This window comes from Ovis aries, chromosome 7 (assembly GCF_016772045.2).
Source record: "Ovis aries strain OAR_USU_Benz2616 breed Rambouillet chromosome 7, ARS-UI_Ramb_v3.0, whole genome shotgun sequence".
NCBI classification, from domain to species: domain Eukaryota; kingdom Metazoa; phylum Chordata; class Mammalia; order Artiodactyla; family Bovidae; genus Ovis; species Ovis aries.
The window spans coordinates 99,205,210-99,232,431 of NC_056060.1; the positions used below are offsets into that span (position 1 = coordinate 99,205,210).

At 47.1% G+C, this 27,222-nt stretch overlaps 1 protein-coding gene across 8 annotated transcripts in view; it reads right to left on the minus strand.

Annotated features, from left to right (window-relative positions):
- Positions 1-27,222, minus strand: part of FOXN3 (forkhead box N3) — a 447,853-nt gene that overhangs the window by 345,435 nt on the left and 75,196 nt on the right. The window contains exon 2 of one of the 8 annotated variants that reach the window (XM_027972114.3): positions 1-27,222. This exon is cut by the window's right edge and continues 1,982 nt beyond it. The exons of 6 other annotated variants lie outside the window; for them this stretch is intronic. The gene's annotated coding sequence lies outside the window, so the exon portion shown is untranslated. One more of the 8 variants, XM_060418484.1, reaches the window with a different exon arrangement.

The following is a 27,222-nucleotide window of genomic DNA, read 5'->3' on the forward strand; positions in this document are numbered from 1 at the left end:
AACTATTTGCAGATGACATACAGTATTTACTCTGCTCACTGCTCATCTCTCCTCTAGTCTGTCTGTCCCAGGAGGGTGAGGATTTTGTCTGTTCTGTTCACGGCTGCATCTATTCCAGTGTGTGATACCTAAATATTTGTGAAATAAAGAAAGAGTTTAATTTTTAGTGGAAATTGTAAAGTGCCAACAACCATCATTCTCAAAAGCTTCAGTGATTGCCTGCATACTTCTAATGGTATTTTTCCATCTGAAGAAACTTCTTGGGAGATTTCAAAAGGATCCGTTGTATTTTTATCTTGTCTCACAAGCACGGGCTTCACGGGGAAAGGCATTCCCCGTGTTCCTCAGCTCTCATTCACCATTCAGTCTGGATTCCTCCTCCTTCCCCCTCCTGGGACCCACACAGACAAGAGGCAGATCAAAACTGGCAGGCAGACCTTCCCAGGAGAGGGGCCTCCCACTCCTACGTGCAGACGGGGTTGGGTGGAGAAAAGCTGGAAGCAGGAAGGGAATTCCTCAGCATGCAGGCAGAGACGGTGATGATTGGCGAGGCACATGACTCATGAAGGGTCTCACTGCCGTGATGGCAGGGCCGGGGCTTGAACCCACACCCCCCAGCTCCCAATACCCTTCACACTGCGCTTCTCCTCATCAACAAAATCTGGGATCTGCTTTGAGAACCGACTTCAGTTCCAAAACCCACAACAAGGATCCAGAAAAAAAAAAATCTCACAATATTCATGGAACCAGAGAGAGTCCTGCAGACACATTGCAGGCAGCCTCAGCTGAGCAGACGGGCCTGCGTGTTCAGCGTAGGCCCAGGACCCCTGCTGCCCTCTGGCCTGGCCATGATCTTGCCAGTTCACATCTTCAGCACAAAGTCCAAGCACGTGAGCAGCTCCTCCTAAGTTCCCAGAAGCCATGTGACCACTTGTCAGGGGCACGTCCAGAATGACAGTGCATTTTCAGAGCATGGAAATTCCGTGACTTGGAAGTCACAGACTGAAATGAATGGGCAAGTTCTCCACCACTTGATTTTTCTCCAAAGTGACTTCTGCTCGGATACAAGAGTGTTCAGTTGCTCAGCTGTGTCGGACTCTTTGAGACCCCATGGACTGTAGTCCGCCAGGGTCCTCTGTCCACGGGACTCTCCAGACAAGAATACTGCACTGGGTTGCCATTTCCTCCTCCAGGGGAGCTTCCCAACTCAGGGATGGAACCCATGTCTTCTGCACTGCAGGCGGATTTTTTACTACTGAGTCATCAGAGAAGCCCCAAACACACCATCCCCAAAGTGCACACCTAGCCGCAGCGGGCCTGGAGGCATTCCTGAATGTCCAGACAGTCCCTCAAGTCACATTCAGATCATTCTTGGGGTCAGGGTTCTCAGAAAACCTGCCTGGCTTATAATTCACATTATAAATCACGTTCACTCAAAGTTCAGAAGCCTAAAGGTCATCCCCTAAAGATCCTAGACCTAACTTAACCTTAATGAGGTTTGCGGTCCTCTTATGAACAGTGCAGATTCACTGGAGTCAGAAAAGGGCAGTAGCTGCCTTCAGAGACCAGCAAACCCCTGCTCTCGGCCAGCTGCCTGCAATCTCCACAGGACAAACAGCTCTGCAGGCCCCAGAGCAGAGCACGTCCTGAGCAGGGGCACTGGGCACATAGCCAGCTGCGTGGGCTCTCTAGAGGACAAAAGGCTTCTCCTCTGCCCTCTTCGGTTCTGTGCCTGGAACCTGTGAATTAAACTGACAAAAGCCAGATTAACAGAAGGAGGAACACACAAATGGTACTTGATGTTAGTATGTCTGCATGGGACAGGTGGCTTCACAGAAAGAGATGACACCCGAAGACTCAGTGAGACCCAGGGGTTCATACGCTTTTAACACAGAGTGATAAAGCTACAGAGACGGGACAGAATAAAGGAAAAACGGGTTAATGGGAAAGAGATTTGGAAGTACATGGGGGAAACGAATGGGAGAGAAGGGTTATTCTGGGAAAAAGGTGTCTCTGTGCAGACCCATCACGGCTTCAACTCCCCTTCTCCAACGATAAGAGCATTTCTCCCTTCCTGGTAGAGTGGGACGCCTTTCTCCCAGGAAGCCCAGGCTCTGCTCGGAAGTGGAGACGGGGAGGGCAGAGCGCCCTCCCTGAAGCCACTGCTTCTTGGGCGCCTTCAGCTCCAAGTGACCAACAGGCTGAAGCGGCGGGCTTGGGGTGGCATGTTCTGACCCCCTCAGGACGGGGTAGCAAGGCCTGCCTGCTGGCTTGGGGACGGACTCTCGCGTGGCAAAAGCGAGAAGCGTGAAATACAAGATACCAGGCGGTCTCAGCTTCCTCAAGCCCTGCCTCCCAGATGCGGCTTCCACGGTACTGAGCCATGTCCCCAGGGCTGCCATTTCTGAGTTTGCTTGGTTTTGATCTCGAAATCCTAAGTGCTGTCACAGCAACTGTAACAGCCTCTTTCCCTTTCTCTCTTTCTCTCTGACACACACACACACCATTCCCGACACTAACAGAAAAGCTGATTGAATTTCCAGGTGAACTACAAGCGGAGGGGACACAGCTCTACCTTTTTTTTCCCCCCAGGATGCCAGAGGCTCATGGGAAAGCACGGCTGGAAAACCAGGTGAAGATGCTGATAATGGGAACGAAGATGCTAAGAAGACAAGCCAGAAGGGAGGAGAAAGTGCTCGGGAAGCGGAAAGAGGTGAGTGAGAGAAGGGGAGGATGGGGAATGGGAGGGGCTGTCTTCACAGCCAGGTGAGCAGGCCTCCCCTCCCAGCGCACAGACCCGCACGGCCGGGACGACGGAGCAACGCTGCCCCGGTAGGGCGTTTCTGCTGCAGGTCAGAGGGACCAGCTAGGTTCAATGCATTTGCCCTTGGCCTTCGGCATCACTCAGACTCGAGACCTCGGCGCCTGCATCGTAAACTCAGGACTCTCCTCACCTCCTCCCCGGGGTGAACCTCTGCGTAAATAACATGCCAAGACAAGAGCAACGTTACCTCCATTAAGTGCAATTAAATTGCCAAGGAACGTTCCTTATCACGAGATCTGAGAGCCGGGCGTCTCAGACCTTAGAAAGGACGTCGTCAGCTGGAACCAGGCTTCGCTACAGAGACTGAGGCCCCGAGACGTCGGCCAAGGTCGCGCGCGTTGTCAGGAGCAGAGCTTGTTGTCGCTCCCCACTCCCACACTGCCTAGCACACTACGGTTAATTTTAGTTCCTCACACACTTGGCTCGTGCTTTCGAGGAATTTTATCTTCCCCACTCCATCTGTGCATTTTGCCATTCTACAAGCCTCACTATTCAGTGCCTCCCACCCATCTATCTGCAGCACTCTCCTGAAGAGAGGAGGGGGTCCAAGCGTTTAAACTGATCGTCATCTGTGTCATTTCAACAGCACAGAGATGGCAAAACATTCACAGCTGAGCGCGCTCCATATTATTCTGAAGGGCTAGTTCTAGACAGAAAATCTGCTTTGGACAAGAGTAGAGAAACATTTCTTCCCAAGATTTAGGGCACTAAGAATAAGCTCACCATTGTTGACGTATGGCACACACTGTCACTTAGGAAGGTATGAAGCTTTACTTTTCAGAAGTGTTTCAAATACAGGGAAGACCATTTTGGTGGAAACCCACCAACCAGCATGTTTTCAAAGATGTGTAACTGTTAAAATAACACATGTAACGAAGAGTTAAAGGCCTGGCTTTTAGAACGACCAGTCATGAATGCTGAGGCTGTCAGGCTGCAACAGAAAACATTCCTCCGGCCCCTGGTACCCAAGGACTGTTTAAGGAGCCGTAACTGGGATAGCGTGGTCGCCTCTGGGATTCAGGAGCACGCCTGCCCCTTATCTCTCTCGGGGCATCGGTCAAAAGCCACACCACTCGAAATGGCTGCAGGGATTTCAAATGTCATCAGGTGTGGGCAGAGACAAAAATTAACACCCAGCTTTCAAACTGTCCAGATTAAGCACCCAAATTATTACGGAAGAGTAGCTATTTCACCCACAAGCTGTGCATATCAGGGAAGCGGACAGCGTCACCGTCAGTGAAGCACCTACACACAGAAGGGCTTTTTATTTGCGTGCAGATACTGAACGCACAGAGATGGCTATCTGTGCAGATAAATACTTCAGGGATTTTGAGCTTTAGAAAAATGGAATCTGGCCAAAGTCTCTCCTCTCTCCGATGCTTTAATCTTTGATATCCGCACACAGGCCAGATGGAAATGGAAGCTTCTGCTCCTCCAAGGTGCGGCAGTAAATAAAGTAAACGAAATTCCAGGATGAACACACACTTGGTATTCTATAGGCAGTACCTTGTCTCTCTGCTGCCACACAAGTTCTGTCTTCTGTAATCAGGATGGCACTTAGGAATCTGGTGGCTCGGTAGTAAAGAATCTGCCTGCCAGTGCAGGAGAGGCGGGTTCAATCCCCGGGTCGGGAAGAACCCCTGGAGAAGGAAATGGCAACCCACTCCAGTACTCTTGCCTGGAGAATCCCATGGACGGAGGAGCCTGGCGGGCTACAGTCCACGGGGGCCAGAAAGTGCTGGACACCACTGAGCAGCTGAACAACAACAACAACAGGGGTCAAGCAGAGACGACGGTGCTCACCGGCCTCCCAGGGAGTGTCAGGCTCTGGGATGGGAACCGGGTCAGCCTACCCACGTGCACTCTGTAAAGCACACACTCTGGCCAAGGGCCCCCGTTCGCAGTATCAGTCCTGAACTGCTCACCTTGACCCGGCCGCGGACCCCACCCGCCCTCTCCCACGCTCTCCTGGCACCGACTGTGCCCCTGCCCTCCTGTCTGAGCTGCCCCTCTGGGGCTGGTCGCCTTTGGTCCTCTGCTTGGCCACCCAGGCTTTCCTGAAGCGCAGCTGCCGTCCCGACTCTCCAGGTGAGCCGTCAGCGGGGCTCCCACCACCCACGTGAGGACCAGGGCCTCACCTAGCACACGCCCAGCCAAGCAGGCGAGCATTCTACACTCCCAGGGCAGGGCACGACTCCAGCCATGTAGAAGGTTAGAGAGAGGGAGGCCGTATCCTCAGCCTTCTAGAAGCTTGCAATTTCAGTAGGAGTACAGACGCAACCACTGTGTCAACACAGTGGAATAGAGGAGCCCAGAAAATACAAAATGAAGACCAGTCAGGGAAAGCGTCACCGGCGAGGTGACCCTGCATGAGCAGCTTTTAGACAGATGCAGGGCATTTCAGGGAAGACAAAAGCATGCATTCACTCATTCATTTATTCACTTGTCCAACAAACTCTGCTCCGTATTCTCCACCTGTATAGGTTCGGGGTACTCCAGCTAACACATGGATGAATATGCCAAGAAGCTTCCAGGAGATGGTACGCACACCAACACCTATTACGCTGAGTGGGTCGTAACAAGGGTTGAAAGGGCGATGTAGAAGCCCTGGCTTTGCGTGGGAACTGTCATTTCCTTTCCACGGCCCTCGCCGCTACAAAGATCAACAGAGGTGCTTCCAGGTGTTACACAAATGAGCTGAAGATGACCCATGTATATTGGCTCATAGGTTGTTTATTTCTTCACTGAACTCTGAGACCTCTTAGCTCAAAAGCCTGCTGATGCCAAACTCAAATTTGTGCATATCCAATTATTTTAAAAATAGCCCAGACAAGCAGATTTTCGATCGTTTAGAAACCTGCTTTGCATACCCCACAGAACTCCACCTAGCCTGTGCCGGCCATCAATAAGACAGGCTCTTGCGGTCTTAAGACCCTAAGCCACTGATGCCCTTTGGAGCTCAGGGACCTAGAGACTCCCCAGCACACTGCTGGGTGACACCACCTAGACACAGGCAAACCCCGTCTCCCATTATGCTCTCCCCCGGACCTTCCACGTCCTCCTCCTCTTCCGAGGACCTTCCGCGACCCTCCAGCCGGAGGCCCCAGAAAGACCGCTGCCCTGAGGGCCATCTCCCGTCCCCTCCATGCAAACCTGCCCGGGAACCGCCCAGAACCGCCCAGTAGAGCGTGTGTGCACCCCGCCACCTCGGGGTCACGTTTTCCCCCGTGATCAGCCCTCTGATCACGGGAACGCTCTCCTGCAGGCTGCCATGTTTGTTACGCGTCACCTTGCTCTCCGAGCCTGGGCCGACTGGAGGAAGGGGACGTGCCTAACCCAAGCTACACGTGCCCAATTATCTTCCTTGGGAATATAGAATCGGGATTCAGAGAATAGGAAACAGCAAGTTAGGCACTGAAGCTTCCTTAAAATACGTTCTCCCTGACTCCAGAACAATGAAGTTTGTTTAAAGGGGTCTCTGTTACTTGCAATGAAACTTGGCAAAATAACTTTGGAGCAAGAGAGCCCCACACAGACCAAGATGAATTTCAACCTCTGACAATCAGGGAAGACTTCACGGAGGAAAAGGAATTGGAATTAGGCCTCAAAGAATGAGTTCTCCACAAGCGCTCATCCATAGGCAGGTGAATGAGCGTGGAACCTGCTCAGAGGGGAGGGAGAGCAAGCTGGAGGCAACTGTGAAATTGGAGGGGTGGGGAAGAATGAGGTCAGACAGGTAGGCTGCACCCAACTGCAAATGCCCGTGACGCTCAGGTGGCAAGCCAGAGGAGGCCAATTTATCTGAAGGAAAACGAGGTTTTTCACTTCCCTGAAATTCTGAAGCTGAGCTATGTGCTGAGGGTTAAGTCTTGGCGTGAAGCTGAAGTGACGCGTTTCTAGCCTCTCTGCCTCCTTCATCTGAGCTGAAAACTCTGGAGAGAGGGTCGTGAAGATGAATGTTAGGGCAGCTGGCTTCCAGAACTGCCAGTATCCCACCATCTGTGAGCAAGCAGACCCCATCACAGGCAAGGAAGATCCAATGAAGCTGTCTGAGGAAGGCAGAAACTAGGACTGCAAGACCCTAGGGAGTTTTGGGCAAAGATGTTGCAGATGGTTTGGAGAAGGAGGGCCTAGAGCCAGAAGGTCAGGTATAACAGGATAAAGCTCATCCTGGAACGAGGCCAATAGGAATGGAGCGACTACAGCCCACAGTCCCTCAAGGAGAAGCAGAGGACCGAGACTGGCGAGGGGCTGAGCGGGGCAGCCACGCTCTGTCGGCAGGGGGCAAGCCAAGGAAGGGTTAAGAACCTAGAGCCAGAGATGAAACTTCAAACGTTAGGGAAAGAGGAGAGATTGCTTCTAACAAGAGGAGAAGGGACTCTAATAGAATAATCCTCTTCCAAATAACAGATGTTGAACTTTAGATTTAGAACACATTAGGAGTCACAAAAGTGGCAAAAACAGTCTACGCTTGAATGAAGGAAAAGGAAATAGACGGAATTTTTGTTTTTTAAGACCAGTACACACCAACTTCCATGATAGCTCAGCTGGTAAAGAATCCGCCTGCAATGCAGGAGACCCTGGTTTGATTCCTGGGTCGGGAAGATCTGCTGGAGAAGGGATAGGCTACCCACTCCAGTGTTCTTGGGCTTTCCCTGGTGGCTCAGCTGGTAAAGAGTCCACCTGCAATGCGAGAGACCTGGGTTAGATCCCTGGGTTGGGAAGATCCCCCGGAGAAGGGAAAGGCTACTCACTCCAGTATTCTGGCCTGCAGAATTCCATGAACTATACCCATGGGGTCGCAAAGAGTCCGACGCGACCGAGTGACTTTCACTTTCACTTTTCACTTACACACCAGCTTCACTAGTGAGTGCTGCATGAGGCACTTAGACCTTGGATAGAAACCCTCCAGGTGTTACCAGCTTAAGGAGCCGCTTAAGACAGCCTGAGGCATCCGCAGCAGCCATCAGGTGAGGGGTGAAATTCCAGAAAAGGAGAATCTGAGAAGTCCCACTTTCTGTGCTAAAAACTGTGCCCAAATCTGTGGCTCTATGTGTGTGAGGAAGACTGCAGGCTTCAGCCAAAGGTTAAGAGAACTGAAAAGACTTAGCTACCGCCCAACAAAAGAGAGACGGGGCTTGGAATCGGACTTAGTTCAAGACAACTCCCTGATGAAAGAAAACAAAGCAATCAACATTTTCCAAGAATAACAGAATCCAGAGTGTCTAAACTGTATCACCCACAACATCCAGATTACAATCCACAATGAGCACACGCATAAAGCAACAATAGACTATTACCTGCACTCAAGAGAAATGCCAGAAGCAATCAGATAGGCTGAGCCCAATAAAGCCTCGATTTTCGAATTACAAAGGTTTTAAAAGCCTATTTAAACTACGCACATATTTTATCATGAAAACTCTATCCATAGCATAAACAAAATATGCTCATAATGAACAAGAACCAAATAGAACCAAATGAAAAATTAAAATCTGAAATCATAAAGTCTCCTGAATAGCCTTAAGAGCAAAATGGAAAGAAGAAAATATATGAACTTGAAGACAATATATTTTAGTCTATAAAACAGAGAGACGTAAAGACTGGAGAAAGAGTCTTGAGGATCTATGAGACGGCTTCCATCTCTCTATCTACCAAGGTCATGCACGGCAATTAAAGTCTGGGAAGAAGGGCGGGAGAGAAGGAATGAGAAGCAAAATGTGTAAACATTCTACATTTCCCAAGTTGTTTCAAGGCCTAAATTTTCACGTTTAAGAAGGCCAGTAAACACCAAACAAGATACAGAAAGCCGAAGTACACCTAGGCACGTGGCAGTGAACTCCTGGAGGAAAAAAGTAAAATAGAAAGCAGAGACCGCATGATGGATGTGCCCAGAGGGGCATATGACACGTTGGGCAGGAGGACCCGCCTGAAAGGCTCAGACAGAGATGACAGCGGACTGCTCACCAGAGGCAGTGCAAGTCAGGAGACAGTGGAGCCGACTGTGAAGAGCCGAAGCGAAAAAGCCGTCAAGTTAGAGTTTTACACCCAATGAGAACAGCTTTCAAAAACAAAGTGAAATACAGACGTTTTTCAGACATAGGAGAGCTAAAAGAATCCATCACCAGAAGATCTGCACCTTAAGAAATTTTAAAGGAAGTCATTCAGGAGGAAGAAAAGTGATACCAGGTAAAAATTCAGATACATACAAAACAATAAAAAAACACCAGACATGATAACTGTATAGGTTAACATAAAAACCTGTTTTCCTTATTCTTTAAATCCCCTTCAAAGGCAGTTGATTACTTCAAGCAAAAATAATAACAATGAGTGATAAAGTTCATGACAAACACAGAAATAAGACTTGTGACAACGACGACACGCAGGCCAGGCGGAAAGAGAGAGCGACATGCTCGCCTAACGCTCTCACACTATATACCGATTAGTCCACCATCACTTGGGGGCAGACTGCCGCAAGGCAGAGACGCTACAGACACACACCACCAAGACAGCAGCCGCTGCAGTAACACAGCTCACTGTGAATGCAGGGCCACAGAGAGAAAGGACGAGAGGGGACACAGCACCCTGCGGTCAGGCTAAAGTGAGCTGGCACGGCTCTGCTGCTGTCAGACAGAGGATTCCTCATCGAGTGATGGGTGATTTCATAATGACGACGGAGCCAGTTAATCGAGAGATCGCAACGCCCTTGACGTTTCGACATCTACTTACAGAATGTTTAAGTGCGTGAAAGGAGGCACTGGAACCGCAAGGGAAAGTGGGTGAGTCCACAGCGACAGCCCAAGACCTCAGAACAAACACAGCGAGCAAGCAGGAAGGCAGTGAGGACGGAAGACGCGCACACTCTCCTCAGAGCTGACCTAGTGCCGAGAACGCTGCGCCCAGCAGGACGCCGCACGTGCAGGCGCCCACGAAGCGCGCACCGGGGGGACGCCGTCCTGAGCTGGAAACACATCCGTGCATGAAGGGACAGCGCCAAACAAAGATGCTCTCCGTCCGTAAAGGAATTAAGTTAGAAGTTAGTAACAGAATGAAACTGGAAAATTCTTAACTATTGTAATTGATAAATAAATAGCACATCTCTAAATAACCCATAAGACAAAGAAGAAACCAAAAGAAAAATCAGAAAGCATTTTGAATTGAGTGAAATTGAAAAAAAAAAAAAAACCATATTGCAATTTGTGGGGCACTGCTAACGCAGACTTAGAGGAAAGTTTAAAAAACACTAAATGCCTACATTAAGAAAGAAAAAAGTCTCAAATTAATAGCTTTATTATCCTCCATCTTAAGAAACTAGGGAGAAAATAAAATGTAGATGAAACCCAAAGCAAGCAGAAGAAAGAAAATAATAGACTCAAAACTAAATATAATAGAAAACAAAAAATATAGGCAATAAATCAATGAAATTAGAAACTAGCTCTCTGAGGTCAATAAAACTAATAAATCTCTAATTAATATTACCAGGTAAATGGGAGAGAAAGAAAAAATTGCAAAAATCAGGAATGAGAATGGTGATATCACTACAGCTTATATATATTAAAAGTGGGCATTATGAACAACTTTATGCCAATAAATTCAATAATTAAAATTAAGTTGATAAGTTCCATGAAACACACAAATTAGTAAAAGTCAATAGGGAAAACAATCTGAATAAGCTTACATTTATTAGAGAAACTAAACTTTGAGGGAAAGATACATTCCCATGAAAAAGACTCCAGGTCCGAATGATTTCAGTGATGAATTCCACCAAACATTTAAGGAAAAAATAATACTAATTCCTCACAGATACTTTCAGGAAATTGAAGAAGACAGAATGCTTTCCACTGTATTCTGTGAGATGAGGATCACTCCAAAACCACACACACACACACAAACTAAACTCCAAGCGCCATCAGGAACATACATGCGAAAATTCTCAACAAAAATGTCTAACAAGGCTTCCCTGGTGGCTCAGAGGTAAGAAATCCACCTGCCAGTGCTGGAGACAAGAGTTTGATCCTTGGTCCAGGAAGACCCCACACGCCGCAGAGCAACTCAGCTCGTGCGCCACGGATACTGCGCCCGTGCTCCAGAGCTCGGGAGCCACAGCTGCTGAGCCCGCTGCCGCAAGGACGGAAGCCCGAGTGCCCTCGGGCCCAAGCTGCACCAGACAAGCCCCTGCCAAGGAGAGGGGCCCCACTCAGCACAGCTAGAGAAACGCCTGCGCAGCGATGAAGACCCAGCGCAACCAACAGCAAACACTTCACAAAGACTGTGATGTTTACAACTTGGAGTCAGTGAGAAATGTGTCTCACACACACACACACACACACACACACACACATAACCAACTGGGGTTTATTCCAGGGATGCAGGGTTGAAACAGTGTTAGAAAATCCGGTCAATATAATTCACGTGTGCTCTGCTGTGCTTAGCTGCTCAGTCGTGCCCGACGCTTTGCGGCCCCATGGACTGCAGCCCGCCAGGCTCCTCTGTCCAAGGGACTCTCCAGGCAAGAACACTGGAGTGGGGTGCCATTTCCTCCTCCAGGGGATCTTGCCAACCCAGGGATCAAACCCAGGTCTCCCGCATTGCAGGCAGACTCTTTACCGTCTGAGCCACCAGGGAAGTCCAATTCACCATAGCAACAACTAAAAAAGTCATATGCTCATTTCAGTAAACATTTGAGAAAATCCAATAGCTTTTCTTGGTAAACATCAGCAAACAAGGGAATAGAAAGGAACTTCATCAAGTTAATTAAGAACACATTTTTTTTTTTAATCCCATAGCTACTATCATACATAAAGATGAAAGACTGAATTCTTTGTTCCTAAGATGAGGAACAGGCAACATTTTCTGTTCTCACCACTTCTATTTAATATTTCATTGTAGGTTCTAGTCAGAACTTTCAGACAAGAAAAGGCGATCAGATGAGAAAAGACAAAGTAAAATTGTATTTGCAGATGGTGTGATCATCTTTGTGCAAAATCTCAAACAGTCTGCAAAAGAAGATGCTAGAACTAGTAAGTGAGTTCAGCAAGGTTGAAGAATACAACATCAGCATAAAAAACAGCTATATGTCTATATCTTGGCACGCCATCAGAATTGAAAAGACAATTTACAGCAAGATATAAACATTAAAATACTGAAGGATAAATCTGACAAGAAGTATGGAAGACCTGTATGCTAAGAACCACAGAAAACTACTGAGAGAAATTAAGGGCCTAAATAAATGGTGAGATATACCATGTTCATGGATTAGGAGACTCGATTCATTAAAATATTAATTCTCTCCAAATTAATCTGGATTCAGCAAAATCTGAATCAAAATCCCATCACTTTTTTGGTAACAGCTGCCAAGATGATTAACAATTTATGTGTAAGCACAAAGGATCCAGAATAGCCAAAACAACTTTCAAAAAGAATGCATAGGGAGGAACTGCACTGCATAACCCTAAGACGTACTATAAAGCTACGATAATCAAGCCAGTGTGGTACTAGAATTAAGACAGACAAACAGATCAGTGAAGCAAAATACAGAGTCCAGAAACAGATTCTTAGGTATTTTTTGGTCAACTGATTTTAAACAAAAGTACAAGAGTAATTCAGTGGGAAAAGAAAGTTTCAACAAATGTTTCTGGAACAATTTGAAATCCATATAGTTAAAATGAATTTCAGTATATATCTTGTGCTAAGTCACTTCAGTCATGTCCAGCTCTGTGCGACCCCATAGACGGCAGCCCTCCAGGCTCCCCCGTCCCTGGGATTCTCCAGGCAAGAACACTGGAGTGGGTTGCCATTTCCTTCTTCAATGCAGGAAAGTGAAAAGTGAAAGCGAAGTTGCTCATTGATGTCCAACCCTTAGCAACCCCATGGACTGCAGCCTACCAGGCTCCTCTGTCCATGGATTTTCCAGGCAAGAGTACTGGAGTGGGGTGCCATTGCCTTCTCTGACATACCTTGTAATATATACAAAAGTTAATTGAAAATGGATCACAGAAATGAATACAAAACTATAGAACTTTTAGAGAAAAACATAAGAGAAAACGAATCTCATGTTAGGCAAATACCTCTTAGTTATAACACTAAAAGTCCCATCCATAAAAGAAAAAACTGATAAACTGGACTTGAAATTAAGAATGCCTGCTCTTTGAAAGACACAATTAAGAGAATGAAAATAAGAGAATGAAAATAAGTTATAGATTGTAATAAAATATTTGCATATCAGTTCAGTTGTTCAGTCGTGTCTGATTCCTTGCGACCCCATGGACCGCAGCACGCCAGGCCTCCCTGTCCATCACCAACTCCTGGAGTTTACTCAAACTCATGTCCATCGAGTTGGTGATGCCATCCAGTCATCTCATCCTCTGTCGTCCCCTTCTCCTCCTGCCCTCAGTCTTTCCCAGCATCAGGGTCTTTTCCAAGGAGTCAGTTCTTTCCATCAGGTGGCCAAAGAACTATATAGTTTCAGCTTCAGCATCAGTTTCTTCCAATGAATATTCAGGGCTGATTTCCTTTATCATACTTGATCAAAAAAACTTGTATCTAAATATATTTTAAAACTCTCAAAACTCAATTTTAAGTAAATAATCCACCTGACAATACACTGGGGAAAAGACCTCAACAGGCACTTCACTAAAGAAGCTTCCTGCGTAGCTCAGTCAGGGAAGCATCTGCTCACAATGTGGGAGACCTGGGTTCAATTCCTGGGTTGGGAAGTTCCCCTGGAGAAGGACATGGCAACCCACTCCAGTACTCTTGCCTGGAGAATCCCATGGACAGAGGGGCCTGGCGGGCTACAGTCCATGGGATCGCAGAGTCAAACACAACTTATCACTATCTTTCTTTCTCACTAAAGAAGATATATTAATGGCAAATAAGATCATGAAAAGATGCTCAATAACATAAGTCAGCACAGAAATGCAAATTAAATCTATAATGAGAAACCACCAATGGCACCCCACTCCAGTACTCTTGCCTGGAAAATCCCATGGACAGAGGAGCCTGGTAGGCTGCAGTCCATGGGGTCACGAAGAGTTGGACATGACTGAGCGACTTCCCTTTCACTTTTTACTTTCATGCACTGGAGAAGGACATGGCAACCCACTCCAGTGTTCTTGCCTGGAGAATCCCAGGGACGGAGGAGCCTGGTGGGCTGCCATCTATGGAGTCGCACAGAGTCGGACACGACTGAAGCGACTTAGCAGCAGCAGCAGCACCACTACATATCTGTTAGAATGGCTAAAATTTGTAAAGACCCCACCAAATTTTGGCCAGGATGTGAAGCAACTAGAACTCTCATACGCTGTTGGTGGGGATGTAAAATGGTACAAAGACTTAGGGAAACATTCTGGCAGTTTCTTAAAAACTAAACGCACACCTACCACACAATCCCGGCATTTCTCTTGGGCATCAGCGCAAGGGAAATGAAGGCATATGACCTTACATAGATCTGCACACAGATACTCAGAGCAGGCGTGTTTCTGAGAGCCGAAAACTGGAAACACTCAAATGTCTATAGAAAGTGAATGGAAAAATAAATTGTGGTAAGCTCATTCAAAGGAATATAGCTCAGCAGTGAAGAGACAGAAGTGGTCATACACACTATAGCGTGGCTGAGCCTAAAATAATTATGCTGAATGAAAGGAGCTGGACACGCCTCCTTATATTATGCTACACACTCACACCAAACACATCTACCCACTATGTGACTCCATTCATAGAAAATTCTAGACAGTGCACCCATGGGGACAGGAGGCAGACTGAAGTTCACCTGCCTACTTGAAGGAGGGGAGGGATGAAAGGAGAGATTACAAAGAGGAAAGAAGCTTTGGCAGGTGACGGATTTCTTCATTACCTTGACTGTTAGGTGGATTCACAGGTGTACACATATGTCAAAGCTTACCAAACGGCACATTTTGAATATGTACAGTGTACTATACGTCAGCGATGCCTCAATAAAGGTAATTTCTGGAAAGATTACCTAATATGTTAAGACATGCTTCTTAATGCTTTTGACCAGTGTATTCCTAGAGTATAAAAGGGATCAAACCCTAGGTCCCTACGTAACCCACAGGGCGCGCATACACGCTCAGTTAGTCAGTTGTGTCCAACTCTTTGTGACCCCAAGGACTGCAGCCCACCAGGCTCCTCCGTCCAGGGGCTTCTCCGGGAAGCATGCTGGAGGGGGCTGCCAGGCCCTCCTGCAGGGGATCCTGCCCACCAGGGAGAGAACTCACGCCTGCATCGCCTGCACTGACAGGCAGATTCTTTGCCACCATGCCACCTGGGAAGCCCGTAACCCACAGGAGCCAGCCACAGAAACCTGATTTCTTGAAGTCTCATGTAAAAATTGATATACATACACCCCCCCAAAAAAGTGGTATACAAGTTACTGCCTAGTCCATAAATAACTTGTTTGTTTGAATATAAGCAGAATGTTCAACATATATTACTAGTCAGATTGTATAACATTGTCCCCTCCCCCACAAATCTTCAGGTGAAACAGGGACCTTAAGGAGATGTACCCTGCTTTGTGGCATTGCTTACCCTGGCACACAACTAAAGAAGAATTTTAAATTTTTGGCAGCACTATTGTGAAGTCTAGAGGCTTTGACTGTCTTCTTACAGTACGTCTCTCCCCCCTCCCATTCCTCTTTTTTTAACTTGTAATCACTGGGAAACAAGGGCAGAAAATATACTTGCCGATGTCAGGCACTATTTTCCTCTTTAAAGGAAGGGACACCTAAGAATTCCAAATGTTTGTCACTTAATCAATTTGAAAGAAAGGAAAATGCATTGGACTTTTCATTTACCCAGGAAGGGGACACTTTGGGTTCTAATTCACTGAACTTTCTAGCTATTCCAGTTTTCTGTGGGTGTTCACTTTCTCCTGGATTAGACAATGCCTCCAGATTATAATTATGGACTTCAGGTTTCACTACACAGTCTTGTGGCTGTTGAGAAAGTTGGAGAAGAATCCGCAGCGAAGTGGCCCTCTGCCCCAATCTCCCATCTACAGGCTCATCCGTCGGCCACAGTTTCCCGAGTACTCGCAAAACTTTAGGGCAGAATGTGCAATGAATGAATCTGATGAGATGAGCTCCTTTCTTTAAGTGACAAACTATTTGTAATTTCACTATACTTCTTAGGTGAGTGATTTAAAATAAATATGTCATTTTCTCTAGAATTAAGAAAGTGATCAAATATTATTTCTTGGAATAATACAGAGTTAAACTCGTCTCAGCAAGTTCAGCTGTGGCCGGGTGGACCTCAGCTTGCCAGAGAAGATGCTGTCAGAAAGATGGCTATTGTTGATGTTTAGTGACTAAGTCGTGTCTGAACGTTTTGCGACCCCATGAACTGTAGCCCCCCAGGCTCCTCTGACAGGGGAGTCTCAGGTGAGAACACCGCAGGCTCTGGGAGGGCTCAGTAAGCACTAATCCAACAGAAACCCCACCTCTCAAGGCCGCAGGAGTCTGAGATGGCTGCAGCGTGAGAAAGGTCCCGAGATACGGGAATAACGGGCTCCGTGCGGTTCCCACCGCCCGGCTCTGGCTCTAACCCGGAACCAGCACAGTCCAGTCCTTCTTCCCTCTGAGCCCTCCACCATCCCCGCAGGCTGCCTGTGTGGTCTGGTCCCAAGGCCACCTCCGGCCACAGTGACTGTCACAGAGCAGTCGCCTGCAAAGTATTAAGTCACTGAATCGCATCTGACTCTGTGCGATGCCATGAACTGTAGCCCACCAGGCTCCTCTGTCCATGGGATTCTCCAGGCAAGAATACCAGAGGGGATTACCATGCCATCCTCCAGACCCAGAGATCTAACCCACGTCTCCTGCGGCCTCTTCATTGGCAGGCAGATTATCTACCACTAGGCCACCTGGGAAGCCCCATCAATCACGTGGGACCTTGTTAAAATGCAGACTCTGCTTCAGTAGGTCTGGGGTGGAGCCTAAGATGCTGCATTTCTTTTTTTTTTTTTAATACCTAAAACATTTTGTGTTGGGGTGCGTGTGCGCTTAGTCACTCAGTCGAGCCCGACTCTTGCGACCCCATAGACTGTGGCCTGCCAGGTTCCTCTGTCCAGGGGATTCTCCAGGCAAGAGCACTGCAGTGGGCTGCCATTCAGCCAATTAATAATGTTGGATAGTTTCAGGTGGACAGTGAAGGGACTCAGCCAGACATAATCAGATATTTATTCTTCCTCAAACCCTCTTCCATCCATCCAGGCTGGCACCTAACATTGAGCAGAGTTCCTTGATCTATACAATAGGTTTTTGTTGGTTTACCATTTTGAATATATCCGTGTGTACATCACCCTCCCAAAGTCCTTAGCTATCCCCTCCCCCGGCAACCAAGAGTTCGCTTTCTGAGTCTGTGGGTCTCCTTCTGTTTTGTAAGTATGTTCACTGTATCATTTCTTTCCAGATTCCAGGTATAAGGAAGGTCATGTGTCCCCTCCTCTGTCTGGCTCACTTCACTCAGTGTGACTCTCCATACTGAGTCCATCCACGCGGCTGCACGTGGCCTGATACCATTCACTTCATGGCCGAGTAGCCTTCCATTGTGTGCACCACGTCTTTCTCACCCTTTCCTCTGTTGATGGACATTTAGGTTGCTTCCATGTCTTGGCCATTGTAAACAAGGCTGCAGTGAACACTGGGGTGTGGTACACGCATCTTCTGGGGCCATGTTTTTTCTCCAGATATATGCCCAGCAGTGGGATTGCAGGGTCATATGGTAGCTCTATTTTTACTTCTTTAAGGGCCTCCATACTGTCCTCCGGAAAAGGCAATGGCACCCTACTCCAGCACTCTTGCCTGGAAAATCCCATGGACGGAGGAGCCTGGTGGGCTGCAGTCCATGGGGTCGCTAGGAATCAAACACGACTGAGCGACTTCGCTTTCACTTTTCACCTTCATGCACTGGAGAGGGAAATGGCAACCCACTCCAGTGTCCTTGCCTGGAGAAACCCAGGGATGGGGGAGCCTGGTGGGCTGCCGTCTATGGGGTCGCACAGAGTCGGACACGACTGAAGCGACTCAGCAGCAGACTCTCCTCTGTAGTGGCCGGACCAGTTTACACTCCCACCAACAGTGCAGGAGGGCCCCCTGGATGCTGCATTTCTGACAAGCCCCAGGTGATGCATCAGCCAGGCGCACCATATGTGCAGCTGGTGTTAGTCAACACGGAGCAAGGGCTGAATCTGCAGTGGTTCTCAAAGGCGGTACCTCGACCGGCAGCATCGGCAACAGCTGGCAGCAGGGGAACAGCAAGTCCCCCAGCCTCACCCGAGACCCCTGGAACCAGAAACCGGTGACGGAGCCTGGCGGTCTGTACGTTAATAAGCCTTACAGGTGGATTCTGATGCACACCGATAATCCAACCAGCTCCATTTCATGGAAACTTCTAGAAGAAGCCCAGTCATAGAGGACTATTTTAAACCAGAATGTGTTAAGTCTTCCAAGAGACATCATCAGCTCTAATTTTTTTTAAAGGAAGAAAATACCATATGAAATACACAAACATAAGAGCTTTCTTGTTGACAAGATACAATATACACACACCACCCGCATAATCACGGGCTCCGTTTTCACATATTTATCATAAACATGTCACAACCATGTTCTTAAAAACCCTCTTCCCTTTCCAAACTCTACATTTAAATTAGAACGCACAAAACTACGTCTATTCTTAAACTTCACAAACCTTAAATAATGTGTGAGCACATTGGGAAACAAAACTCTATCTACTGGGAAAACAATATAAGCAGAGGACCTTATTCACAACCGTGCTGGCAGGTTGATTTTGCCCCAACATTTCCACCGATAACCCATAAGGATGAGGTCAACCAGATGATTATTTTGAATAATTTCACCATTTACCTAGAGATTTTTCTTTAATTACCACGGTAGGCACCAGATTAAAGAGACCTAGCCGCACATGTAGATAAGAAAGACTCCAAAGATAAATTAGATCGAATCACAGAGAAAGGCAGGAGGCTTACATACCAGAATTCAATAAAAACGGGGAAATATTAGTGGAGACAGAAACTACATTTTTATACTTGGGCTTGCCTCAAGGTCATGGAGAGGATGGAAAGCATATAAAAATTAGTATCTATAAAAAGAGCAGTCGAGAACACAAATAGACATTGATCACGCCAAGCTGCTTGGGGCCACATGAACTCAAAGTCAAAAATTTATGATTCCACGCACTGCCTGCACAGAGGCAGCCACATGCCAGTCTCCTCCATTGCGTCCTGCATTCCTCCCGCGGCCCTAAGAAAAGATTCAGCCCCGCAGATGTCGGGGACCGACGGGCCTCTCAAGGATGAGCCGGGGAACAGCATCATCAGCACCACCCAGAGATGGAGACACGCTCGGGCCCCGCCTTGCATCTGTTCAGAACCTGTGTTTTAACAGCATGTCTAAATGTTGGTGGTGCGGTGGTAAAGAATCTGCCTGCCAATGCAGGAGACGCAGGTTTGATCCCTGATCCGGGAAGATCCCCTGGAGAAGGAAATGGAGACCCACTCCAAGTATTCTTGCCTGGAAAGCCCCATGGAGTCTGGCGTGCTACAGTCCACGGGGTCGCAGGGTCGGACACGACTTGGTGAGCAAGCAACAGCCACCACTACCTCTGCAGGCGCAGCCTGCGAGGGCACGCTGCTCAAGCCTGCTCTCGGCCTCTTAGGCCTACCCGGATACCCACTGTGACTTCCTGACTTTTTTCTGGTTGGTGCTGAGGTCAAGACGCCCCTTCTCAATAACCCCAAACTAAAATATCGACTTGGAAGGCAGTTCCTTGTGAGGAATAAATGTCCTTTATCACGCTGCGTCTTATTTTGGAGTAGAAGCCACAGTGTGACTCCTGTTTCATGGACTGAGAAAAACAGCTGGGAATTATGGAAGGTCAGTGCTTACTGTTAGCAAGTCCCAGGTGGCGCAGTGGGAAAGAATCCTCCTGCCAAGCCAGGAGCCGCACGTTCGAGCCCTGGGTCGGGAAGATCCCCTGGAGAAGGAAAAGGAAACCCGCTCCAGTGTCCTTGTCTGGAAACATTCATAGACTGAGGAGCCTGGCGGGGTGCAGGCCGTGGGGCAGCAAAGAGTCAGACATGACTGAGCGCACGCGTGCACACACACACACACAACTAAGAGCTGTGTTTCCTCCCATTTATGTGACACCATACCACCTGGTATTCCCTGGACACCCCCAAAACAAAAGGGAAAAGCTCCGCTTAGGTCAGGATGGTACACAGTTCTGACTGTTGGGCCCATAACTGAGAGTGTACTCTTCTTTCGTTTCCTTTTTTGTTCCCACCAGTAATTTCAGGTCAGGTCTCAAGCCTGAAGACACCTTAATCAGTATCATCTCAGCATTTTCCAATCACTTGGAAGTGTGCCTGCATCTGGATGCTGTTGTTAATTTTTCTCTTTTTGCCTGTTTTGGAGTTCAGAGAGAATATACTTAAGATTTTCTGTATGACAAAAAGAAGTCTCAGGATCCATTTTCTCAAAGGAACACTAGGATTTTACTTTTCAGCCCTCTGAAAGAGGAATCCAGCACACCGAAGGCTTGAGCACTCTCTGGGTGAGCTTTGAGGCTTCTGCCCCTCACTCAAGAAGGAGGCTTCCAGACCAAAGTCCCTACAAGCCAGCTGCCCCAGCAGCAAAGAGCATCAGAAAAGAAAGAAACCGGGCATCTTCTAGGCCCATGGTTCTCAATCTTTGCTGAAGGCCAGAGTCCTCTGGTGAGGTTTTCAAAATCCCAATGCCCAAGGCACCTTCCAGACCCATAAGCCAAACCTCTGGACACAGAGTATTCCTGGGCTTCCCCTGTGGTTCAGCTGGTAAAGAATCCGCCTGCAATGCGGGAGACCTGGGTTCCATCCCTCGGTTGGGAAGATCCCCTGGAGAAGGGAACGGCTGCCCACTCCAGTATTCTGGCCTGGAGAATCCCATGGATTCTATCGGGTCACAAAGAGTCAGACACGACTGGGCGACTTTCACTTTCAACTTTCACTTGGGCACAGAACCAGGCACTGAGTCTTTTCAACCCCCAGGTGACTCCAATGCCCATCCAAGTGTGAGTCCCATAAGCCCAGCAGAGACACTGACTCCCACGCAGACGCCACGAGCTCAGCTCCACCCGTGGCCCCACACCTCTGAGATTTACCCCAACTCTTCCCACATGCCGGGCAGCTGAATCTCGGGACATATACTTCCACTCACATTCCAGAACCTGCTCTTCTAAAACAGCTGCTTCAGTGGGGGAATACTTCTTTGCAATCCTCTTCTAGTTAATAAATGCTTTCTCATTCCCTTAATATTCCTCCCCACTAAAGCATAACCTACGAACACATGAATAACACGTACGCAAACACCAGGAGACAGTGAGGAACAGGGAAGCCCGGCGTGCTGTAGCCCATGGGGTCACACAGAGGCGGACGCGACTCAGCGACTGACCAGCAACAAGTGAGTGTGAAGGACGCTGCTGCATCTCAACAGAGCACCTTCTCTTTACGATTCCATCGTTCACTCTCGCGTGACACGCCTAATGTTTTAAGGAAGCGCAGCTTTTCTTTTTTTCTTCTTTTTTTAACTGGCGGTGAAATTTCAGCTGGAAATCTACTCTAAAAGATCTTCAAGAAACAGCCCAAATAAATACACGGCTGTATTTATTTTTTATGAGTAGCTGAAGTCTGATCATTCCAAGGCCAAATCTGCCTGTTATTCCAGGTGTTTCTTGACTTCCTACTTTTGCATTCCAGTCCCCTATAATGAAAAGGACATCTTTTTTGGGTGTTAGTTCTAAAAGGTCTTGTAGGTCTTCATAAAACCTACAAGCAGGGCAAAGACTAATAGAGTTTTGCCAAGAAAATGCACTGATCATAGCAAACACCCTCTTCCAACAACACAAGAGAAGACTCTACACATGGACATCACCAGATGGTCAACACCAAAATCAGATTGATTATATTCTCTGCAGCCAAAGATGCAGAAGCTCTACACAGTCAACAAAAACAAGACCAGGAGCTGACTGTGGCTCAGATCATGAATTCCTTATTACCAAATTCAGACTTAAATTGAAGAAAGTAGGGAAAGCCGCTAGACCATTCAGGTATGACCTAAATCAAATCCCTTATGATTCTACAGTGGAAGTGAGAAATAGATTTAAGGGCCTAGATCTGATAGACAGAGTGCCTGAAGAACTATGGATGGAGGTTCATGACATTGTACAGGAGACAGGGATCAAGACCATCCCCATGGAAAAGAAATGCAAAAAAGCAAAATGGCTGTCTGGGGAGGCCTTACAAATAGCTGTGAAAAGAAGAGAGGCGAAAAGCAAAGGAGAAAAGGAAAGATATAAGCATCTGAATGCAGAGTTCCAAAGAATAGCAAGGAGAGATAAGAAAGCCTTCTTCAGCGATCAGTGCAAAGAAATAGAGGAAAACAACAGAATGGGAAAGACTAGAGATCTCTTCAAGAAAATTAGAGATACCAAGGGAACATTTCATGCAAAGATGGGCTCGATAAAGGACAGAAATGGTATGGACCTAACAGAAGCAGAAGATATTAAGAAGAGGTGGCAAGAATACACAGAAGAACTATACAAAAAAGATCTTCACGACCCAGATAATCATGATGATGTGATCACTAATCTAGAGCCAGACATCCTGGAATGTGAAGTCAAGTGGGCCTTAGAAAGCATCACTATGAACAAAGCTAGTGGAGGTGATGGAATTCCAGTGGAGCTATTTCAAATCCTGAAAGATGATGCTGTGAAAGTGCTGCACTCAATATGCCAGCAAATTTGGAAAACTCAGCAGTGGCCACAGGACTGGAAAAGGTCAGTTTTCATTCCAATCCCAAAGAAAGGCAATGCCAAAGAATGCTCAAACTACCGTACCATTGCACTCATCTCACATGCTAGTAAAGTAATGCTCAAAATTCTCCAAACCAGGCTTCAGCAATACGTGAACCGTGAACTTCCTGATGTTCAAGCTGGTTTTAGAAAAGGCAGAGGAACCAGAGATCAAATTGCCAACATCTGGCGGATCATGGAAAAAGCAAGAGAGTTCCAGAAAAACATCTATTTCTGCTTTATTGACTATGCCAAAGCCTTTGACTGTGTGGATCACAATAAACTGAGGAAAATTCTGAAAGAGATGGGAATACCAGAGCACCTGACCTGCCCCTTGAGAAATCTGTATGCAGGTCAGGAAGCAATAGTTAGAACTGGACATGAAACAACAGACTGGTTCCAAATAGGAAAAGGAGTCTGTCAAGGCTGTATATTGTCACTCTGCTTATTTAACTGATATGCAGAGTACATCATGAGAAACGCTGGACTGGAAGAAACACAAGCTGGAATCAAGATTGCCGGGAGAAATATCAATAACCTCAGATATGCAGATGACACCACCTTGATGGCAGAAAGTGAAGAGGCACTCAAAAGCCTCTTGATGAAAGTGAAAGAGGAGAGCGGAAAAGTTGGCTTAAAGCTCAACATTCAGAAAATGAAGATCATGGCATCTGATCCCATCAGTTCATGGGAAATAGATGGGGAAACAGTGGAAACAGTGTCAGACTTCACTTTTTGGGCTCCAAAATCACTGCAGATTGTGACTGCAGCCATGAAATTAAAAGATGCTTACCCCTTGGAAGAAAAGTTGTGACCAACCTAGAGAGCATATTCAAAAGCAAAGACATTACTTTGCCGACTAAGGTGCGTCTAGTCAAGGCTATGGTTTTTTCTGTGGTCATGTATGGATGTGAGAGTTGGACTGTGAAGAACGCTGAGTGCTGAAGAATTGATGCATTTGAACTATGGTGTTGGAGAAGACTCTTGAGAGTCCCTTGGACTGCAAGGAGATCCAACCAGTCCATTCTAAAGGAGATCAGCCCTGGGATTTCTTTGGAAGGACTGATGCTAAAGCTGAAGCTCCAATACTTTGGCCACCTCATGTGAAGAGCTGACTCACTGGAAAAGACTCTGATGCTGGGAGAGATTGGGGGCAGGAGGAGAAGGGGACGACCGAGGATGAGATGGCTGGATGGCATCACGGACTCGATGGATGTTGAGTCTGAGTGAACTCCAGGAGTTGGTGATGGACAGGGAGGCCTGGCGTGCTGCGATTCATGTGGTTGCAAAGAGTCAGACACAACTGAGCGACTGAACTGAACTGAAGGTGATGAAAACGTCCCTACCGAGTCACAATATGTGCAACCCTGGCATTTTTCAGGGCTCTTTTTTGGCACAGTGAACAGTGTTCAAGACACGAGACAGCACTTTATTTTAATTATTCTTCTTGAACCTCCTGCATCTCCAGCTGTCAATTCCTAAAGAAACTCATTCATGGTTGGCAGATAATGCAGCCGTTTTCCACCCTGCAGTGACCAAGCACAGAGAAAATATAGTGAATACAGTTTTGTTTACCAAAGAGGTGCCGTTAACGTGTCCTTGGATTACAACTGCTTGTGTGTGAACTTCTAGAATATTTTCCAAAACATCTTTTCAACAAGCAGGGCTTGCTGAGTTTGCCAAAGCTACTTCCTAAGCTTTGTCTGCTCCGTTCTTTGGCAACTCTTTCCGACAGGCTACCCCATTCAGCGTCTTTCCTCTGCTCTAATCCATCTCATTACATCGTCTTCCATTTTGCTGTTACCTAGTCACAAGATGGATCTTCAAAGGAACTCCCCAAAAGGATGAAGTCAGAATCCCGATCAATCTTCTGTTAACACCGGAAGGAAGATTTATGTGTATGCCCATAGAAACACACGTCCTTGGTAACGCCCCGTGAGCACAGAAGAATTAAAGTTACATGTTCTACTCCAGGTAAATTTGGTTCTACTTAATGATAAAAGACTACCTTATTAAAAACAAAGATGAAACGGTTGCAAATAACGGCACATTTGTTCGGTGCTGATTTGGAGGCTTTCCAGTACATCAGCACTCTACATTAAAAGGTCGCTAGAGAAGAGATACAGCCACCAGCCAAAATGTTTCAGGCGAGAAATGAAGAGCAAGAAAGACTTGCCAGCAACACGTGGTTGCTCCAGAATCCGGCAGACCTAGGTTCAAATCCTGGCTGTGTCTGCCTGGGCCAGACGGTCAGCCTATGACCATTCCCATCTCTAAAATGCAAATAATGGGAATTCCCTGGTGGTCCAGTGGTCAGGACGGCACACTTTTACTGCCAAGGGTATGGGTTCAATCCCAGGTCAGGGAACTAGGATCTCCATAAGCCGCACTGCTCTGCCAATGAATAAATAAAGTATAATGCAAATAATGGCAATAATGACCTTCCCAGGGTTGCTGTGAGGATTCAAAGGTTTAGAAAGAAGTGAGTGCAGGCCAGCTCTTCCTGCTGCGTTCTAGAGAAATGCAACCCAAAATAAGCCCCTGAGGCAAGAGAAGTGGGTGTTGCCTGTGTGCACCTTACAGAGGAGAAAAGGGAGGCTCCCAGAGACTGGGCTCATCCTCCCCACGAAGCTTTCTAAAGCACAGACATGACTGCGCCGTTCTCATTTAGCCCTCTTCAGTGACTCTCACGACCAAGAAATGAGAGAGACACATAAAGTCCCAATTCCTTCTCTTGGCATAATCCCTGGATGAGATTTTTTTTTTCCCCAAAAAAACTCAACCCCAAATCACGTTTTTCTGTTTTAAGATTTTTTTTAATATGGATCTTTTTTTTTTTTTAGTCTTTATTGAATTTGTTACAATATTGCTTCTGTGTTACGGTTTGCGTTTTCTGCCACAAGGCATGTGGGATCTTAACTCCTCGACCAGGAATCGAACCCACGGCCCCCCACACTGGAAGACAAAGTCTTCACCGCTGGATGCCAGGGCAGTCCCCCAAATCACCTCTGCCACGAAGTCTTTCTGAAGCCGCAGACAGCACTGCCCCTGCTTCTTTGGGGCTCCCACACTACAGGGACACACTTTTAGCAAAGTGCCCACAGACTTTCCTGAGCTCGCTGGTTCACGCGTCTGAATCTGTGCACTAAGCAGGAAGTTCCCTAAGAACAAGGACACTGGGCTACTCATCTCTGTAGCCCTAGCAGCTAGCCTAGCACGGAACACCTGGTGGATGGTCCACAGAACGCCTCAAGAGTGAAGGAATGAGCCATCCAACAAGTAAACGGCAGCGCCCGAGCAGACCCCGCATCTTCCAACCTCCTGTTGGGCCAGCGTCCCCTGGAACCACACTGCCTTCGTCAGCCAGTGGCCGACATCGCAGCAAAGACCCGAGGCTCGAGCTCCGTATTCAGGGTGGACTTGCATATAACCTTAGGGCATTTGTTTAAAAACAAAACAAAAAAATAACCACAAATCTGCCTGCATCGATTTTCACACATGTGAAAAAGGGCTCATACTTAATACTGGACTTTACACAGGAGCTGGGAAAGAAGAGAAAAAGCAATCAGATTACACAGACGTGTCCCTCCTTGAAAAGTGCCTCCGTCTAAAACCGTCGCAATAGTAAGTCTAATTAGATAACAAGAATAATGCCGAATACCACAGTTTATCACCATCCTTTCTGCTGACGCTTTCAACTGGAACGGAAAACACAATTACTAATTAAATTAGACAACAGGAGGCATCAGTGTCCAAAGGTGACCCTAGTGATACAGATGAGTTACTGCAGCTACTCCAAAGCCTCACTGTCATTCACAGAGGGCGCTCTTCCCTGGCCGGGCGTCAACTCGGAAAACTAGACCCGTATCCTGCATTTGCTCCTGGACTGGAAATGCAGTTCATTTCCCTATTTCCCACATGGTTACTGAGCCACTGTGAGGCCACAGAGGCGGTACAGCCCAGTTCCTCCCCTCAAGGAGCTCAGTGTACCCTGGAGGGGAAGAGCACAGATGTGAAAAGCCTAGCAGAGACGGAGGCGAAAAAATAAGTCTTGGGACTTCCCCAGTGTCCACAGCCAGACTGCTGCAGGTGCAGCGGGAGGGGGCGAGGGTCAATCTCTGGTCAGGGGTTAATTATTTATTTTTAAAATTTATTATTTTTAAATTAATTAAAGTCTCAAGTCAGGGGGGAAAGAGGAGGGGACTCATATTTCTCGCCCTGGAGGTATCTGGGTAAAAAATAAAAGCAGCTTTACAGTAGAGCTGGGAGAAACAGGAGGCCATGATCTTCGGGGAAGCTGAGAGCATTCTGTTTTCCTCTCTTCTTTTTTTAAAATTCAGTCCTATACTGGAAAGCACCAAGTCTCTTCCTTCCCTTTTACTTGAAGACTTCTCTAAATTGTGTTTTAAAGGCGTTAGGAGAAAAAAAAAAAGGTTTTGTAGTCTAATGGAAAATTGGGGAAATTAAATTTTAAATTTTAGAATAAAAATATTTTCTTACTAAAGGATGGCTCGGACATTTTTAACATGAAAAAA